Source organism: Macrotis lagotis, chromosome 4, assembly GCF_037893015.1.
Source record: "Macrotis lagotis isolate mMagLag1 chromosome 4, bilby.v1.9.chrom.fasta, whole genome shotgun sequence".
NCBI lineage: Eukaryota > Metazoa > Chordata > Mammalia > Peramelemorphia > Peramelidae > Macrotis > Macrotis lagotis.
Window position 1 is genome coordinate 205,531,218 of NC_133661.1, and position 20,793 is coordinate 205,552,010.

The 20,793-nt window shown below is 38.4% G+C and overlaps 1 protein-coding gene across 3 annotated transcripts in view; it reads left to right on the top strand.

Annotated features, from left to right (window-relative positions):
* The first annotated feature begins 1,776 nt into the window (after positions 1 to 1,776).
* Positions 1,777 to 20,793, top strand: part of CTDSPL2 (CTD small phosphatase like 2) — a 97,075-nt gene continuing 78,058 nt past the window's right edge. The window contains exon 1 of one of the 3 annotated variants that reach the window (XM_074235290.1): positions 1,777 to 2,335. The gene's annotated coding sequence lies outside the window, so the exon portion shown is untranslated. Of the gene's footprint in view, positions 2,336 to 2,382; positions 2,681 to 20,793 lie in introns of those variants that run through there. The other 2 variants (XM_074235288.1, XM_074235289.1) reach the window with 2 other exon arrangements.

Here is a 20,793-nt window from a genome sequence, read left to right on the forward strand (position 1 = left end):
ATGGGTGGGTGCTATTCCTAATCATTTTACAGTGAAGAAACTTGAGGCTGGATTTGACCTCGGATCTTCCTGATTCCAGACCCACCTTCTATCCCTGAGTGCCTGGCTCCCTCAATAGACTCAGAAGCCTTGGAGTGTCAGCATGCCCCAGTCCATCTACCCTGCTTCCAGCCTGGCTCTCACTGCCATTTTCTGTGGAAGCTACTCCTATAAAGAAGTCTTAGAATAGCATCAACTGATACAGATCCATCCAGGCCATGTTCTGGGCAGGTACTACAGCCTCAGCTACTCAAGATCCTCAAAGGAAAGGTCTTGCTTCCAAAGTCCATTGTCAAAACAGCACAAAAATGACAGAATTTTAGCAGTGGAAATGACATCCATTCTGCTGTTGCATCCTAAGTACCACAGACCTTCCCTCTGACTTAGTTGAAAACTGTGTTGTGTCCATCAGAGCAAGGACTGGTGGTATTGCTTTCTTTTTAGCACATAGTTAAGTTCCTAATATTTTATTCATTGGTCTGGAACGATGTGAACAATTCACAGTGCTAAATCCTGTGTATTTGTGTGCTAACCCAGTCAAATAAACATTTTGACACCTTAGACAATAACAAAGGCTTATCAGAATAAATTACATTGATGGACTCCTTTTATCAATGTCTTATAAAGACCCTTATTTTTTTGTTTTTATTTTTTGTAAGGCAAATGGGGTTAAATGGCTTGTGGAAGGCCACACAACTAGGTAATTATTATGTGTCTGAGGCCGAATTTGAACCCAGATACTCCTGACTCCAGGGCCGGTGCTCTATCCACTGGGCCACCTAGCCATTCCAATACTGATATTCTTTAAAGTATACTTAGCAAACTTGGGGCTTGGGCCTTATAAAGTGCTTAATAAGTCTAAGTTTAGGACAGCTTCTGGGGACGCATTGGGCTTTGGAATTAGTTGAGTGATCCTGGACAAGTCACTTAACCCTGTTCATGTCAGTTCCCCATTTGTAAAAAATGAGCCGGAGAAGGAAATGGCGAGCCACTACAGTTTTTGTTTTTTGCCAAGAAAATATCAAACGGAGTCACAAAGGGTTGGACGTGAAACAAAAAAATCAATGTTTGACAAAGTATGTGTTTACTAAATTGCCATGATTGCTACTTGTAGCTTTTTATTCCAGAAACAATGGGAAAACTGAGTTTGTAGGAAAATAAGAGAACCAGAGGGGTCATTAGAAATCTACTACAATCACCTCATTTTAGAAGAACAGAGGAGAGAGAGAGAGAGAGGTTGGTAAGATTGCCTAAATCAGGGTCGGGGCTGGGACTCCCCCGGATTTCGCAGGGCTCCGGCGGCGGCCGCCGGCTTGCTGCTCGGACGAGCCTCCCGCGGGCACGGAGGGACCCCGGCTCCTCGCCTCCCGCGGGGCGCGGACGACAAGAGGCGCCCCGTTAGCTTCAGGAAGCGGCAGGAAGGCGCCGGGCTTTGTGGCCCGGCCCGAGCCCCGCGGGGCGCCGCACGTGCGCACGTGCGTGCGCGCCGGCAGGGGGCGGGCCCGGCGCGCGGCCCGCGCCGGACGGAGGGGGTGCGGCGGGCACGGGCCCGCCCGGGGCGGCTGCCCGGCGGAGGACGGGGGCGGGAGCGGCAGTTTGGCGGCCCCCCCCCCCAGAATTATGACGCCGAGGCGGCCGCCCGCGCCGAGCCCCGCCCCCGCCCCGCGGGCTCCCCGGCCCCCGCCGGCCCCGCCCGCGGGCCCAGGGCGCGCTCGGCCTCTCTCCTCCCCTCCCCGCCCCGGCAGTTCCGTTAGCCGCGGGAGGAAAAACCGTCCTCCCGGTCCCCGCCCCCTCGCCCCCAACGCTCTACTGCCTCCTCCCCCCCGCGACCACAACACAGCCGGCTACGGCGGCCCCGAGCGCACAAACCTCCCTCCGCCCGCCGGCGCGGCCGTGCCCCTGCGGCTCCCTCCGCTCTCCGGACCCGCCCCCCCCCCGGCCAGCCGCCGCCGGGCGCTCAGGCCGCTCCCTGCCGGAGGCGGCAGCCGCACGTTCCCGGCCACGGGAGCCGCCGTCCGCCCGGCTGCCGCGGCCTCTCCCCGCCCTCCCCCCCCCCACCTCGCGGAATTGTGGCGGGAGGGGGAGGAGGGAGCCAAGGCGCCTGCGCGCAGAGGCCGCTCTCCATCCGGGTCTCTGCCCGTGCGGTGCAGCAGGTCGGTAGGCGGGAAATGGCGACTGGCTGAGGGAGCTGCTGCCGCCGCTGCTGCCGTCGCGGAGGGAGCGGGAGAGACATCACACGGTGCGCAGCCGGGCCCGCCGCCGGAGTCCGGGGACACTTCTCTACCGTCACAGTCAGGTAATCTCCCTTGCCGGGAGCAGCCGCCGCCGCCGCCGCCCCCAGCCTTTGCCCTCCGCCTCTTCCAGGGCCCTTCCTGCCGGGGTCTCCTCCCCCTCTCGCCCTGGTCCTGCCGCGGCTCCGAAGCCTCCGCAGGCGGGCGCCTTAGCGCCTCGCGCCTCCGGTGCGTGGAGCCACTCGCCTCGGGACTCTCCCCCCGGGGATCGGGCAGGGAAGGTCGGTTCCCGCCAGCTGCAGTCCCCGGGGCTGCGGCCTGTGTTGTTGTCGGACGGGGAGAGATGCGTAAGGCGCGGGCCCCCCGCCTCCCGTAGCCCCGGCCCGGCCGCTCCTCTAGGCCCCAGAGAGGTGAGGGGAAGCGCCGCTCCGGCCGCGCTCGGGCCCGCGGGGCTGCGAGTGCGAGGGGGTGTGTGCGTGCGTGAGTGTGCCTGCGCGGCTCCGTGCCTCCGGGGCTCCTGGCTTCAGGGGGCGTTGCTGCCCGCTGCCGGCTCGGCTTGTGGCAGCACAGCCCCTGGGGGTTCCCCCCGGCCTGTTTAGCTGCTGGGCCCTTGATCCGACCCCCCCCCCCCCGAGCAAGAGGCCAAATAGTACGGACCGGTATATTATGCAGTGGGGATGGGGGGTGCAATTCGGAGCTGAAACTGGGATTTCATCCTTGGTGGCATGTGCCGTTCTTTTGGCATTAAATATCAGGTTTGGGGTTCACCTCTGCGTCCTTGAACTAGACAAGCTCTTCTAAAGAGACTTCCCTCCCTCAAACCTAGGAACATATAAATGTGATGGGTAAAGTGATTCGGAAAGCTTATACTATTAGAACCTTCGTAAAAACTGCCGGGATGTTTTCAAAGGAAGTGTGCTTACTAGCTGTGAGGCATAATTAGTCACCCCCAAGGCAGATACTTTCAGGGTTCCCACCCCCACCCCACAAATTCTGCCCACCCATGCACATACAAATTAGTACCCTGAGTAATGATAGGTTTATTGGTATAGTTTTCCGTTTACCTGTAACAGTTATATGTATGATGTTCTCTTGTCTTTAAACTTTTGCCTATTATTCTCTAGCCCTGTTCCCACTCCAAAAAAAAGCCTTATCAGATTTTAAAAGTATGATTTACAGTTGTGCTATCACTACAAATAGCAAATTAAACTGCATTTGTTTGAGGACCTGTTAACTAAATATTGCAGCAGGAGGTGTGTGTGTGTGTGTGTGTGTGTGTGTGTGTGTATTTGTAACTTAATTCATAAACACAAGTTACAAAGAATGTTGTGCCTTTACGGCATGACTGACTGCTTTGTGTCCTCAAAGTTTCCACTTTTATCTTTGCAGCAGTTTTAAAATTCAGGATGTGTGATTCTTGTTTTGTTTTTATTTGTTGATTATGGTGATTGAAATTAGTAACGCAATCCATTTTTTTTTTATTCAAGTCAGGTTCAATTCAGCTTATACAAATGGAAACACATGTTATCTGGTCCATCTTTGAGACCTCAGAGGCTTTCATATTTATAGGGATGTTAATTAAGAGATCATAAGTGACAAAAATCATTATTTTTATTTCATAGTCAAAGTTTGCCCAAGGATACATGGTGAGTCATTGGCATAACTTTAGGCTCAGGTTGTATTAGTCATTTAGGAATAAAGTAAACTTAAATTACCCCCTTTACAAACATTGAGATCCTTGTGTTTTTTAGGAACTACTGTTAGTAGTAAAAATATGTCTATAACTTGTTAAATAGTTTTAAATTATTTTTTTAAAAGATCAAGTGTGTTAAAGAGAAATGAGTTGTTGGCCTAGCGTGGAGATGGTAGTCCATTTACTTGAAATTTTGAACTTCAGTGGCCCCTTTAGGTAGTTTCAAATTATTCATGGACTTAATTTCACTTTACAGGAAGCTGAATGAACTCATAGAATAATGCTTTTAAGAATTTCATAATTATCAAGATATTAAATTTTCCACATGGGAATGTTTATCAGTTCTTTCAGTATTATTTGAAAGGCTACAAGTTGGGTTCTTTTGGTCTCTGTAACAGTTGGGCTACACAGAAATACAAACAGGATTGATCTGTTTTGCTGTACTTTGACAATTCTGTTTTTTTTTTTGTAGTGACTTTTCTTCCAAAACTTGAGCATTTAATTTAAGATTAGGGCATCTTTATTCACAAAGTGAAGAAATTGAGCTTTAGGTTGGATGTTACTTTCCCAAGGTCACGTAGCCAGTCCTGTAACAAGAGTTGAAGGCATTAGAACTCTTAAGTTTCTGATTTCATGTTCATGACTTCCTCCTCCTCCAGACCTGTGCCAGTTTGATGAAATTGTCTAAAAACCAAACAAATTTGTGTTTTGTTCAAATCTGTTTAAAAAAAACTAGCTTAGGTATTAGTTTTAGGATGGATTAAGTTAGGGTAATTTGTCTCCTTTGGAACGAATGAAATTATGAAAAGAATTTTTGAGAAAATTATGAAGTGGTTTGTGGTCCTTTGAGAGAGATTGTTTAGTTATAAGGATTTTTTTTAAAGCCATGGTTTTCCTTATTGTCCTGGGTTGAGAAATTTGAAAATGGAAAGTACACTTTTAAATAGGTTCAAAGTTATCACTTAACAGGGGTTTAAGTCTTCTTGGAAAGTAAAAAATATGACTTGCCAGCTCTCTTATTGGGTTGTTTTTACCAACTAACTACATGCTTTGTAATTTGAGGATGGGAAGGTAATAGGAGGTGCAAAGGCAGCTCTAGTTTGTCCCTTGCTTGACATTTACCATAGGAAGGGTACATAGGGACAGAGCCAAGTATTAGTAATCATGTAAAATAGTTGACCAGTTTAGATTAAATCTATAATAGTTAGGACTAAACAAGTAAAGTTGTTTTGTTGTTGTTTTTATCATTGGTCACACTATTCTGCTGAAGCAGTCTCCAGGTAGTCCCCTTGTATTGGCATGTTGTTTATTGAAGACAACTTTGTCAAATTAATTGACAGATAGGACTCCTGAGGTACTTGGGTTGAAGAGTAAAGGATAAGTTTTTAAAAGTAGAGAAAGTAGGGATAGGTGCAGGAAAAAGGATATAGAATTTTTCTTGTGATCCAATGGAAGGCCCTTGTTAGCTGGGTGGCAGATGAAAACTTTGTAACTAGGTTTAAAAACTTGCAATGAGGGGCGGCTAGGTGGCACAGTGGATAGAGCACCAGCCCTGGAGTCAGGAGTACCTGAGTTCAAATGCGGCCTCAGACACTAAATTACCTAGCTGTGTGGCCTTGGGCAAGCCACTTAACCCCACTGCCTTGCAAAAAAAAAAAAGACTTGTCATTTGATCTAATATGGCTACTTGACCTTAAAACCATCTATTATAACTTTGCATATAGATTTTTGTAGCCAAAAATTTTACCCTGAGCTGAAGGGGATCTTACTAACCGATTTATTTTCCCTTTTTGATCTTCTCTCATATGTATATGTGTGCACGGGCAATTTTCCTAATACTAGAAAAGAACAAATTTGTTTTCTTTTTAAAAAGTTACTTTAAATTATTATTTTAAAGGTCCATAGTATTAATATACTGTATTTGAATCTTGGGATGAAACCTAGTTATCTACTATTTGAGGTAATAGTTGCATATAGTCTTTGGTTTAATTTTGCATCATTACAGGTCATAGACTGCATATTAGGTATCTTTCAGATTTATAGAATTTCTGTAACTATAAGTATATCTGATTGTATTATATATATATTCCATGAAAATCTGATTAATGAAAATTTTTCAGTCTGTATCTATTCTTTCTGGTAGAGGAAAATCCCAGTGAGAAAATTCCTTCTACCAATACTTATCTATCAGTTTCACAATTTATAGCCTTATAAAAATAGTCTTATATAGTAAAGAGTTGCCCAGGGGCAACTGAGAAGTGCTCTCCTTCCTGAACCACCTCCCCACCCCCCCACCCCAGCATATATGTATATATACAATAGATCTGACTTGACCTCAGTTTTTGGGGGCTCTTGAAGCCAGCTTGTACTGTCATGATGTTTCTCTGGTTATGAAACACTACATTTTCATAGTTTTCTTTCAGTTTGAAAGAAAGCTAAACATGAGAGATGTTTGTGATTCTATGAAAACAAATTGGACTAAATAACAGGATTCATTAAGTTGTAAATGTGAGATATGTTTTCTGGGTAGTCAAAATTCAGACAATAAAAGCCTAAATTAGAGCTTTCAGCCTTAGACTATATAATTTTGATGACAGTAATAATGACTTCAGCCATCTTGGGACTTGGGTGAGGTAAATGGGAGCTATGTGTTTATGTGTGTGTAATACTTGTATATATGTGTGTTTGTATACATGCTATTTAATCCTCAAATAATTTGCTCATTTCTCCATAATATCAACTTGATAAATTTCAGGGATGCATCTTTAGTGGACCATTTGAAAAATGGTTGCTGAGGTTTTAAGTAGACTCAGTAATGAATTTACCAAAGGTTATTTTTGATTTATCAGAAATTTATTGAAGTGTTACCTCCAGGTTCTGTGGGTATAGAAAGGACTTCTGTTTGGTTTTTTTTTTTATCCTTTTGAACTAACTTATTCTAAATAGTCCAAGAACAAAGCAGGACTGCTTTCCCCCTCTTCTTAAAAAGGTTAAGACTCAGTTGAGGAAGTCAAGATTTTAGGTTTATTATTGTTGATATAGTTGGATCTATTTATGCTTTCTTGTAAAGCATTTCAGCTTTGTATCTCAGAATTCAATTTTTTTCTATTTTTAAAGTTTTTAAAATCATCTATCACCTAATCATTTAATAATTTCCAAGATGCCCTACCTCTTCTCTATTCCAAGAATGCCCTCTTTAATCAAAGAAAAAGTGGGGGGGGGGGGACTTAAGTACTACAGGAATTAAGTTTGGTGTTGTAAGTATGTAGTCTTCCACAGCCATATCTTTCCACCCCCGCAAAGAGGGGAGATAAATTCTCATGTATCTCTTTTGCAAAATACTTCTATTTTTGAAAAATTATTGCTCCTGGTCTAGAAAATATTTATGCTACATAAAGTTGAATTAAGTAAAAACAGTTTAATATGTTTTTGATAATAGTTGCTAACTTCTTTTTTTACCCCAAATCTATGATTATCCCAATGAATTGGAAATGATTCACTTCCCAAGAACTTCATACCATTGTTAAATAAAATAAAATCATCATTCAGTTTTCTAACATAGATGCAAAATGAATCTGGTATATATTTTTGAATTCTTAGAATTTTAGTTTTCCACAGTTACACATAAAACAATTTTTAACATTCATTTTTAAAACTTGGAGTTCTAAATTTTCTCCCTTCTTCCTTCCCCAGCCTTCTCAGTTAAGAAGACAAGCAATTTTATATAGGTTATACATGTGTAGTCATGCAAAACATATTTCCACATTTGTCATGTTTTGAAAGAAAACAGACAAAAACTCAAGAAAATAGTTAAAGTAAAAATTCAATTTGTATTCAGACATCATCAATTCTGTGTCTGTGAACAAATAGCGTTTTTCATTAGAAAGTCTTTCAGGATTGTCTTGGATCGTTGTATTGCTGAGAATAGCTGTCTTTCATGGCTGATCATCATACAATATTGCTGTTACTTTTTACTTTTCACTTTACACTTCACTTTGCATCAGCTCATGTTAAGTCTTTCCAGGTTATAAGTTCTGTAGAACTTCTAAATAGAAAGTTATATTTGTTGCTATATTATGAATATGGAATTTATATAAAGCCTGGTTTTAGCATACAAAAATAATTATTAATAAGCATATTTATGACTAAGTGGTATAAATAGCTATGTACGTCAGCTATTTAAACCTCCTTTGTTTTCACTCTGTCAGTTGATTCTTTGCCAGTGAAACATGAGTGCGATTAGATGGCACAATGGATAGAACACTGGTCTTAGAGTCAGGAGGACAAAAGTTCAAATCCAGCCTCAGACACTTGACATTTACTAGCTATGTGACTTTGGACAAGTCACTTTACCCTAATTGCCTCTAATTCAGATCCATCTTCAGTCTTCCTGATTCATATTTGACCATTGGACTCAGAGGCCTCTGGAGGAGAAAGTAGACTGTTAACTTAGCACTGCACCCCTCTCACTCAAATCCACTTCATATTTTTGTCATGGCATCACCTCCCCTGATGTCATGGTCTTCTTAGAGAATGAAGGATAAAACAGCAGGATCAGTGAGACATGAGAGTACATGATGTAGGTAGGTAGGTATACCTGTCTCTATTCTTTGATGTTAGACTGAATAGTGGAAAATTATTGCAGCTATTCAAGTATCTGTTTATTTTTCCTTGGGTAGCTTCTTATTCTAATCATAAGACCAAAGATTTTTCACCTTGAAATCATCAGTTCTGTCCCTCATTTTCAAGATTAGGAATCTGACCTAGAGAAGATAAATATGGCTTGCTCAAGGACAGAAAGAGTTGACATAGGATTTGAACCTTGGTCCTCTGTGAGAGTATTCTTACCATTTGAATAGTTTTTAATAGCATTCTATCATTGTTGAATACAGGTTTTTATATAAAATTAAAAGTTTCTTTATAACTTACTATCTAGCTTACTTCAATGCTTTAATACATAGTGAATACTTAGAACAGTGCCTGACACATAGTAAGCATTTAATGTTTATTGATTGATTTAGTAAGCACTTGATAAATGTTTGTCAATTAATTGAAGTTCAGAATTAATTACCTGTAAATTTGTAGTAACATTTTTCCTCTTGGAATAAGTAGCTGATAACCAAGTAGGAAAAAACCCCTTTTTTTAAACACTTATCCTTTTGATAATTTTATTATACTTGCTATTTTTAATAGTTTTGTTAATTCATATATTTTTCTCAAAAATTCACAGATATATTAAAAACCTTTAATTATGGAGTTGTTACTTTGAATAGGAAGAACAGGTGGCATGGTGATAGCAAGATTTTATATAAGCATATTGGAAAAAAAGAGCCCTAGTTACCAGTTCCTTTAGATTTTAAGTCCCTCTATTCTTACTTAATGATCTTTGTATTGGCATATATTTTCTTGTATTTAGATTCTGTCATTTAGCAGATTAGGAATTATGATTATAAAAGCTTCAAATCATTAATGGATAGTTATTTTTAAGCTTAAGGTGAAAGTGAAAATGCATGCATAACTGAAGGAAACTGCTAGAAAATTGACGCTCATTAGAAGTAAGAATTTTTGTTACCTTGATACTTATCAGTAAGATTCTACTGCTTTTCTGTCAGTCAAAAGTGAAAAGTTGACACTGACTCCAAGGTTTGGGAATTTAACTGGAAAGGTGATAGTACCCCCCGATCAACAAAAGCTGGAGGTGGGAAGGTGGAGTGTGGAGGTTCAGAAGTTGAGTTGGGTTGTTGGAATTGGAGAGAATTAGTTGTATTTGAGCTGAGTGGAATATTTAGTTGAAGATTTCAGATAATACTTGTTAGTGTAATATTGGTGAGAAGAAGGGGCATGGTACTAAAAGACTGGATAAATTAAATAAATTGTGACATCAGGGCATTTTTGTTATGTGGTTAACATTAATGCTAAGTTTTATATAGTAATTGTTTTTGAAAAACTCTGTCACCAATAAACCAAGCAGTCCACCCAGCTTGAGTTGGGTTAAGCTTGTTTAGGTTGTGAGTAAATTAAAATATCTCATTTGTGGAAAATCATATTTTAAAGCTGGAAAGAAACTAAGATAATCTATTCCAGTTCTTTAAATTTTAGATGTGGAAAACTAAGGCACAGCAGAGAGGGAAGCGTCATACATTTCTATAAAATGTTTATTTGCTAGGTTTTTTAATTATTATTTTAAAGCAAACACTTCTTGACAAGTGCTTCTGAGCATACTTAGATAATTTAATAGTCTAACCCTGAAATACTATGAGTCTATTTTGGGTGCTTTCTAAGTGTTTCTCTTGCCATTGTTTAGCATGTGGAATAACACATTTCAAAATAATGACCAAAAATGATACTTCAAATAAAAAAAAGCGTTTTTATTTGAAAGAGGTAGATATTCTGCTTGTGGAATTGGTGGCTAGTAAATTACATAAACATCTGCCTGTTTCTCCCCTGCTTGACTTTTATGAAAGAAGTTGTAGAACAAAGGATAAAGATGCTTCTTCCCTCATTTGACTGAAGGGGACAATGGACTGTGGTATAGACAGTAACTAGAGCTGTGTAGTGTGAACAATTTTTTTTAAGGTACTTGGGTGAAATACTAAATTAAAAAAAAAAACCTCAGGGAAATACCAGAGAATGTCAAACATTTAAAGCAGTAACTAAACTTTTTCCTTTGTCTTTTTATTTCAGTATAAACTATCTAGAAATATTTTAGAATCCCTGAATTTAGACATGGAAGGGAAAAGTCCTTTGAGATCATGTAGTCTAACCATCTCATTTTGTAAGTCAGGAAATAAAGTGAATTGAGGTAAGGTGACTTGCCCAAGATTAAAATCAGTCAGAATTTGAACCCAAAATCTCTGCTACAAATCCAGCATTCCACTCTACAATTCTGCCTCCTTTTGCTTATAAATTATATTTTAAATTTGCGTTTGGCAGAATGTCATATTTTGTAAGTTCCTTACAATAGTCTTCTCTCAAGTAAGATATTTAATAAATACTTATTTGATGATAAATACTTTAATTGCTGTTTTAGTGTTTTGTTTATTTAGGCATATTATGAATATCTCATTTTCACTTCTATAGCTTTCTAGATTTTTATCTTTTATCTGTTTTGATCTCCATTTCTTATGTGATGGTCTTAAAGTGTTATTTCACTATCAATAAAGTGAGGAGCATTTGGCTTGTTGCTGGGCAACTTTGAAGACTTGCATGAAAAAAATACTGATTTTGGATTCTAAGGACTTTAGTTTGAATTCTACTGCTTCCACTTAATACCTGTAAGAAGACCAACAAATCATTTTTACTTCTCTGCCCTTCAGGTTCCACTAAAAATTAGGAGTTTGGATAGTCTTCTATCTCTAAATTTATGTTCCTGGGATTGAAGGTGGATTATATTTTTTAACTGATTTTTGAAGCAATATCCAGATATGTACTTTGTGGTTGTTTCATAACTATACTCGTAATATGTATTTAATATTTTGACAAGCTGCAAACCATTGTTCTTTATTTCAGTCATTGTCTGGATGTGGGATAGTTGAGTGAGAAGAGAAAGTTTAAAAGTTAAAAGAAAACTTTTAACATATAGGATTTTATTATAGTGAGAATTATTGCTTATTCTGCCAAATTTTTCATTTTCTTCATTCAGTTTTGGGATGTATGTTGCTAGGGTAAAATAACTGAATGAGTACTCTCTTTGCAGTGCTTAACTTCTTTCCTGCTTATAAATAATTTTGCAAACCTTTCAGTTCAACTTACATACATTAGAGGTTCTTTGCTTTGGTCAGATGATATTTAGGATATTGTTTTCAGTCCTAGTCATCACATTTTAGGAAAAACATTGACAAATGAATTCAAAGATAAAATTGGACTACTAGTTGATGAAAATAATGTTTTAATCTAAAGAAGAGGTGGTATAAGAAGGGGTAACATCTCTTAGCATTTGAAGGGTCATCATATGGATGAGGTTTTTAGACTTGTTTTGCTTGGCTATAGAGAATAAAACTAGGAGTGATAGGAAGTTGCAGAGATTTAAGTTTGATGTAAAGAAAAAACTTCCTAATAATTGAAACTTCTCAAAAATGCAATGGACTTTCTAAGGAGCAAAGGAAGGTTCCCCATCATTGAAGTAATTTCAAGGTTAAGAAAGTCAAATATCGGAAAGGGAATTCCTGTTTCAGTACCATTTGGACTAGATGGATTCTGAGGTCTTTTCCAACTCAGAAATGAGTTATATTTCTTTGAGATCCCTCTGGACTCTGCTATCTTGTTGGAAGGTGGCTAAGTTTGGAAACTTGGCTCTCTATCTTATAATAGTCAACTTACTGTCCAGCACTTTTCCAGTCTCTTTCTTCTCGGTGCATCTTTTATGTAGCTGACAAAATAATTTTCCTGATGTGTTGTTCTGCCATGCCGTTGCTAACTCACCTTCAATGGCTCACTATGACCAACCCACAGGATAAAATAAAAATTCGTTAGACTGGCATTTAAATTGTTCTGCATTCTTACTGGAATCTGTTCTCCTCACTCTCCTTTTTAGGCATAATTGTGCTCCCAGCCATATTTAACTTCCTTCATTTCCTATCTAATCCTATCTCTTTATCCTTCTCTAGTTTCCCCATGTCTAGGGTACTTTGTCCCCCCACTAGAGTATAAGCCTCTTTGAGAGGAGGCACTGTTTTCTTACAGTATCTCACATGTCGTACGTAGGTTCTTAATAGAAGTATGCTGATTTGAGTTTTGTCTGGCTGTAGTATTGGAATAGACAATTATTTAAAATTTCAGAAAAGAGAAAATGAGTGCAGCTATTCATTTCTCCTCAAATAAAGTTTACCAAGTAATTATAAATTTCATTGTGAATGTTTAATAATTTTCCATGGTACATTTACATACTTGTTCTGTCAGAGAAGTAGTCAAATACATACTTGTTTCAGAATTTTTATGAAAAGATTAGTTGGAGCTCCGTTTTCCAAAGTTGGACAGATTAACAACTATAGTAAAAAACTAAAAGTTATTTTTACAAAGCACCTTTCATAATAAATCCATTTGGATATTGTCTCAGAGCTTTAAGGTGATCGGGAAAACTTGAACCTTTCTTTTACTTAGTTTTACTAGGTTTACTGAAAATGTCAATATTAAAAAATGCCTAATCTCATGTTCAAAAAGAGGACAAAAGTAATATTTGGAATTCTATTCTTTATAATTCTTTTAGATTTAAGAGTAGTTTCTGTTGATTTAACTGATTTCTTGAAGATGGTAATAGTAAATGTTTAATTTACCAGCTTTTAGAAATAATAAGTTAATATCAACAGAGGGTTTCAGTTCAATTTAAGAGAACTTTCTGATACCATAGTCATCAAACAGAAGAACAGGTTTCTTCATTGCATCAACTCAGCACACATTTTTTTTCTCCATTTGACCTCTTCTTATATTTGTAAAAATTCAGGGGCGGCTAGGTTGGCATAGTGGATAAAGCACCGGCCCTGGAGTCAGGAGTACCTGGGTTCAAATCTGGTCTCAGACACTTAATAATTACCTAGCTGTGTGGCCTTGGGCAAGCCACTTAACTCCATTTGCCTTGCAAAAATAACCTAAAAAAAATTCAGTTTTATTTTCATTTTTAAATTCTTTCTTTCCTCTATCCATCTCTCACCTATAGAAAAGACAAGAACAACAATGCCCACAATTATGCACAAAACAAATCCTGTGTTAGCCAATGATGATGTTATTTAGCTTTCCTCAGAAAGGACCATAACATCAGGGAGGCAATGCTATGACAAAGCACATGAATTGGATTTGAGTGAGGGGGGATGCCGTGCCTCCGGTTCTCCTTCAGGGCCAACCAAATGCAGTGGCCAGATAGGAATCAGAACAACTAGAAATGATCTTGTAAGCAAGGCAATCAGGATAAAGTGACTTGCCCGAGGTCACGCAAGTGTCTGAAACTGGATTCAAACTCCTGTCCTGACACCAAGGCCAGTGCCCTATGCACTGAGTCACCTAACTAACCCCTCCCTCCCTCTCCCAGCCCCCATATTAACTGGATAGAAGGAAAAGAAAGAAAATGCTTTGATTTGCGCTCTGAGCAGCTCTTCTTGTTCTTCAGAATTATTGCTCATCATATTTGCTTCTCTTCTGAGGAGGGATGGGTAGCATGTTTCATTATGAGTCTTCAGGAGTTAAGGTTGGTCATTTGTGCCCATCATTTCTTAAGTCTTCCAAAATTCTTGTCTTTACAGTGTTTATTGGATAAATTGCTCTCCTGGTTTAGTTCACTCTTCCCTCTGTCTTCATAGGGTTTTTCTGAAACCATCCTCTTCATCATTTCTTATAGTGCAATAATATTCCTTGATATTTATATTCAGTAACTTACTCAGCCATTTCCCAATTGATGGAAATCCCTACAGATTCCAATTTTTACTAACACAAAGCTTTTATAGATATTTTTTGTACATTTGGGTCCTATTCCTCTTTCCTTGCTCATTTTGGGAGATAAACCCGTTATTGCTATTATTAGTATATGGGTGAAAGAATATGTAGTTTAATGATAGTTTTGTAGCTCAGCAAACACACACTAGTGTAAGATAATAAGTTCCCAGTCATTGTAATTATTCAAGTTGAAACTGGGTGATCCTCAGCCTGTGGATATTATTATAAAAGGGATTCCTGTATGGAGTTAGGACTAGGTTGTGTCTTTTCCATGTCACATATGTTTTTGAATCTACAAAAAATTAAAGCTAAATGCCAAGAAACAATAAAATAGAACTTGTTTAAGAACAAAAAATTACACACGATCAACTAAAGTATTATACAAAAAACTTGATAAAATTTTTTTGAAATAGAAAACTAATGCAGTGATTCAAAGAGTTGGTTGTAAGTTGTTTATTATAATACTTGGTTTTAATGGTGGTTATTGAAAAAGAAATCTCACAATGATACATAGATCCAAAAGGAAGAAAAGCATCATTGTGCTTTCTAAATCATGACACTCATACACTAATTATCCAGAGGATTTGTTGAAGTTTAGCTAGTAAATTTCCATTTTTCCTGATGCCAATAATTTTTTTGAAAACTAAAAAGAATTTTAAATTTTTATATTTTTTACAAATGGATTCAAAATCCACTGAAATGTTTTATTTGGAAGATTTTAAAATAGGTTAAAATTGTTTCCAAGTTACAAATATATGGAGATATGAGTTTTTGAAAGTGACATGTTTATAGTTTTTTAGCAGCCCAGAGAAGAGTTGGGATGAGGGAACAGAGTACTGGAAAAGAGGGTGATCAAAGGTGACAAATGATGCAAAGTAGTTGAGTAAGACTGATAATGTCTTCTGATTGAAAACTTTTGAGACAGCTTCAGATTATTAATATAAAGTGACTAAAATGTCCATACTCTTGATTCATATTCCACTAGTAAGCATTAAGAAGAAAGTCTTGGAGTGGCTAGGTGGTGCAGTGGATAGAGCACCGGCCCTGGAGTCAGGAGTACCTGAGTTCAAATTCCACCTCAGACACCTAATAATTACCTAGCTGTGTGGCCTTGGGCAAGCCACTAACCCCATTTGCCTTGCAAAAACCTAAAAGAAGGGAGGAAAAAGGGGAAGAAGAAAGAAACAAAGAAAGTCTTGTAGAGCAAAATTTTTAAGAAAGCCTTTTTTTTTTGGCGGCGACGGTGGTGGTGGTGGTGGTGGTGGTGGTGGTGGTGGTGGTGGTGGTGGTGGTGGTGGTGGTGGTGGTGGTGGTAATGAACTGCAAAATAAATTGTGATGCATAAGTATTATGGAATATGATAACTATAGAGAAGCATGGAGAGACTTTAATGAATGAATTGATGCAATCAGGTTAAGCTGAGCCTAGTGAATGATCTTCAATAACTAAAACAATGTAAATGGAAGGAAAAAAATACTACACAATCTGCATGTTGTAAAATTACAAAGAACAAACATGACTTCAAAGAGGAGTTATAGGAAAACATCTACCTCTCCTTTGCAGAAGTGAGAGGTTGTCTAGAAGTGTGATGCATTGCATAAATTTTCAGTTTTTTTAGTGTATCAAACGGTTTTGCTGATTATGACTCTGAGCAGGGAAAGGCAAGGAGACATTTAGGTGATGAAAATAAAAGGTATCAGTAAAAAAGATTATTGGTCTCTTTGAAAGAATTTCAAATTCAAAGTTTTTTTCAGTTGTGAGTGAAGGATAGTGATGTTTAGAACCATTTTATTGATATCCTTGAAAGACGTGGCGAAGTTGGGGAGATTTAGTGGATTTGGAGGGAGGGAGGTAATGTAATGTGATCTGCAATATAAATTGCAACTCATCCACTTTCACTTTTCCATCTTTCTACCAGAAATGAAAAGTATGGATGGAGCTAAAAACCAGGGACTGGGAATTTGTTGCTCTACAGTGGGGAAATGGAGAGGGATTTGTGTCGGAGACACGGCCTACAGTTAGAGTTCTTAGTGTGAAGTTAGTATGTGACCCATTTTCCTACCCGAAGATTTTTTTCCCTCGTCATGCTGCATCCATGAGTTGGGGGTATATAGAGCCTACTTTGGAAACTACTGGCCCAAACAGTTTTCCTTTAATATTTTAAACTAAGAAACAGAGTTTTCAGGTCCAGGAATTCCCTGTAAAAATGAAATCACAGGTCCAGTGTCATCTTTGAGTCATGTACCCCCTCCCCCAAAGTTTTACATTAAATATGTATTAAATCAAGTTGGTAGAAGGTAGAAGGAAATGTTGACCTTTGTCAGAAAAAAAAGAAACTCCTTACTTTCCACAGGTGGTTTTGGGTCTATAAAACCTTTTTGTCTCAAGTTTCTCAATTTCTCCTTTGATTTTCAAGATTTTTTTCTCTTGACTTTAGAGTTGCTAGTTTCAAATTTTTATTTTATGCAATTTTAAATTGCATTGATCCTTTTTCCTATTTTTAATATAAATTTTCATAGATCTTTTTTCTTGAGGACAGCTTTATCTGTAGAAGTTTGTGTTATCCCATTGTTGTATAAGTTTGACATTATTATTGATGATGTGATTTTTTTTCCTGTAATTATTCATGATGTCATTATTTGGGCTTCACATAGTTTTTGTATTGTTCATTTTTATTGTTTTTGTTGATTTATAAAGGATGTGTTTGTTGTTTCTGCATTTTTGCATATTTCATTCCCTTATTCCTAGAAATTGATGAGTTCTGGGATATCATAGTTTTGTTAAATTTAGTTTTTCTAACAATTTGTTCAGCTCTGTAATTTTCATTCCTTCTTTATGTTCTATGTATTGATCTAGCTCCAAGAGAAGAATATTAGTCTTTTTTCAATCTACAAACTTGTTTAATACTTGCCTTGTGCTAGGCATTGTGCTAGTCATGGAGGTGCAAGGAGAAAAGTAAAATAGTTCCTGCCTTCAGGTAGTTTATATTCTAAATACTGGGAGAAATACTGTGCAAATATATATATGCATGTACAGAATATTTACAAAATGAATTCAATATAGTTTTGGGAGAGAGGGTTGCTGAAATGTTTGGGGAAGGCTTGATATAGAATGTTGTACTTGATCTGAATTTTCTTGGGAAGATAAGGATTCCAAAAGGCTAAAATAAGGAGAAATAGAATGGCATTCCTTATCCATGGGTATTAGGCAGGAGCAGCCTAGAGGAGCTAAGCACTTAACCTTCTTAGCTGAGCCCTGCCTAAGACTTGACACATTTGTCTGTGGAATTATAAACGACCTGGCAGCTAAGTAGTTGTGCAAAGGATAGAGTTACCAGTCCTGGAGACAGGGGGACCCGAGTTCAAATTTGGCCTCAGACACTTAACATGTACTAGCTGTGTGACTTTGGGCAAGTCATTTAACCCTGATTGTCTCATATCCAGGGCTATCTCCAGTTGTCCTGATTCATATCTGGCCATTGGACCCAGATGGCTCTGAAGGAGAAAGTGAGGCTGATACCTTAGCACAGCACCTCCTCATTCAAATCCAGTTCAAATGCTTTTCTTGATACCACCTTTGGGGGAAGTATGTTAATAACTGTTAGATTTTTCCTGAACTGCCTTCAGGTTTCCTCCTTTAGTTCCTGATCAGGTTATTGCTTAACGGGAGTAGTTTTTTATAGACTCTTTATTTTTGAAATTGGGTGCTTGGGTTTTAATTAGATTTTATGACCCACAAGTGTTCATTGATTTAAAACCTTTGAACTACTTTATACTTCGCCTATTATGATTGCATAAATACTGAAGGTGAAGTGTTGTGCATGAGAAAAATCAAGCAAAGAAAGCCATTTTGTTCAGAACACTGTATGAATAGAGAGACTTTAATATACACGACTATGAAGGGATCAAGTTGTAAAGAATTTTATATGCCAAATAGAGTTTATAACTGATTCTTTTTGAACCATTAGAGTACAGGAGTGATATGGTAAGACTTGTTCTTGATTAAAATCTTTTTGGAAGCTCTTTGAAGGATGAACTGATAAGAGGAAAAATATGAGGCAGGAAGACCAAATAAGGAAGCTATTACAGTAGTCCAGGTGATGGTGATGACTGTATGACTGAATGACTGTAGTGATTATGTGAGTAGAGAAAAAATGAAAAATGATGTCGTGAGATAAAAATTACATGTAGTGAAGTTGCCAGGCTGGTGGAGCAGCTAGGTGGCACAGTGGATAGAGAATTGGCCCTGGAGTCAGGAGGACCTGAGTTCAAATCCCACCTCAGACACTTAATAATTACCTGTGTGGCCTTGGGCAAGCCACTTAACCCCATTGCCTTGCAAAAAAACCTTAAAAAAAAAAAAGAAGATTGGTAGAGATCTCCTCAATAATGGGAAATCATCAACAAACACAACATTTCCATATACCATATGAGACTGTGAATCTCATTACATTAAGCTTGTTGGTCATTCGGAAAGCATTAAGTACCCACTTAGTGACCAGGATAGTTTTCAAGCACTGGAGATACAAAGAAAGGCAAAGCGGTCTTAGCTCTCAAGTTCATGGTCTAATGGGGAAGACAACATGAAAATAACCATGTATAAGATCTTCAGTGTAAATGTATTCTCAGAGGCAAAGTAAAGGTAATCTCGGAGGAGGAGGAAAAGTTTCTTGTAAAAGGTAAAATTTGAAGTGGATCTTAAAAGAGACTAGGGAAGTCAGGTAATAGAAGTGATTGTATTTGATCCTGGAGATAAAGAGAGCCACTAGAATTTATTGAATGAGGGTTTCAGATGTGAGATGACACAGTCAGGCCTATGGTTTATGAAGTTTACTTTGTAATTAAATGGAAGATAAGCCTGGATTAGGGAGAAACTTGAGTTTAGGTAGACCAACTAGTCACTTACTATAATATAATAGTCTGGGCATAAGGATTTTGAGGCACAGGGTCAGGATAGTTGCAGCATCAGAGAAAGGGAAGGGAGAGGGTGTATTTAGGAGATGTTAACAAAGATGAAATCAACGGATCTTGGCAGTAGACTGGCTATGAGGGTGAGAGAGAGCAAGAAGTCAAAGATAACATCTAGATTTTAAGCCTGAGGGACTGAGAGGATGTTGATGTCCTGGATTCTAATAGGGAAGTTTGGAAGAGGGGAGATTTTGAGGAAATTTTAGATCTAATGAGTTTAAGATATGTAGTGAAAGTCCAATTCAAGATGTGTAATGGGCAATTGGAAATAGGACCATAGGAGAGATTTTGGAGCTGGATAAAGAGAAATGAGCATCATCTAAATAGAGGTGAAAATTGAATCCATAGGAGTTGCTGAGAGACTACAAAGCAAAACAGTATAGAAGGAGAAAAGAATGGGATCAAAAACTGACCTTTTGGGGGTACCCCCACAATAAGTAGGCATGACTTAGATGAAGATATAGTTGTGGGGGGCGGCTAGGTGGCACAGCAGATGAAGCACCAGCCCTGGAGTCAGGAGTACCTGGGTTCAAATCCGATCTCAGACAATTACCTAGCTGTGTGGCCTTGGGCAAGCCACTTAATAACCCCATTTGCCTTGCAAAAACCTAAAAAAAAAAAAACCCCAACAAAACAAAAAAAGATATAGTTGTGGAATAGGTAAGAACAGAACCAGAAATGAGCAGTGTTATGAAAACCAAGTAAGTATAAAGTATGGGGGAGTGAAGGGGGGGAAGAGTGATTGACAATATCAAAGACTGAAGAGAAGTATAAAGAAGGATCGAATTGCATTGTCTGTATTTGTACAGAAATTTAAGTTTTTTGCTATCAAAGTTGTCTATTTTATCTTCCATGATCCTTATATTCTTCCTTTAACTGTAGTTGTGCAAAGTTATCCCCTTCCCTACTTCTCCAGTTTGTTTATTTTTATGTCCTTTAATATCTACATTATATGGCTTTTTGGAGCTTACTGTACTTTATAGTGTGAGATGGTTGGTCCAAACTTAATTTTTTTCAACAGTTATTTTCAAGTATTGACTATTTACTATAGTAGTTATCCTTGGCTTTATCAAATTTTATTGTTTTTGAGAGTAACTTTTTTATTTTTTTTAGCCAGCACCAAAATTTTTTGATGATTATTGTTTTCACTGTAAATTTAGTTTTAATACTTCTCTGTGCCCTTCCTTCTTTCTTTCACTATTTCCTTCATATTCTTCACTTTTTCTCTGGTTAAATTTTATTGTTATTTTGTCAAGTTTTCTAAAGAAACCCTTTGTCTTATTTTGATCATTTTGTACTAAATCTACAAATTAATTTATTAATAGTCATTTTAATTTTACTGGTATAACCTAAATATGAGCTAATAACTCCAGTTATTTAAGGTTGTATTTATGTAAAAACATTTCTGGGTTGTATATGTTGTGTAATTGTTGTGTGTCTC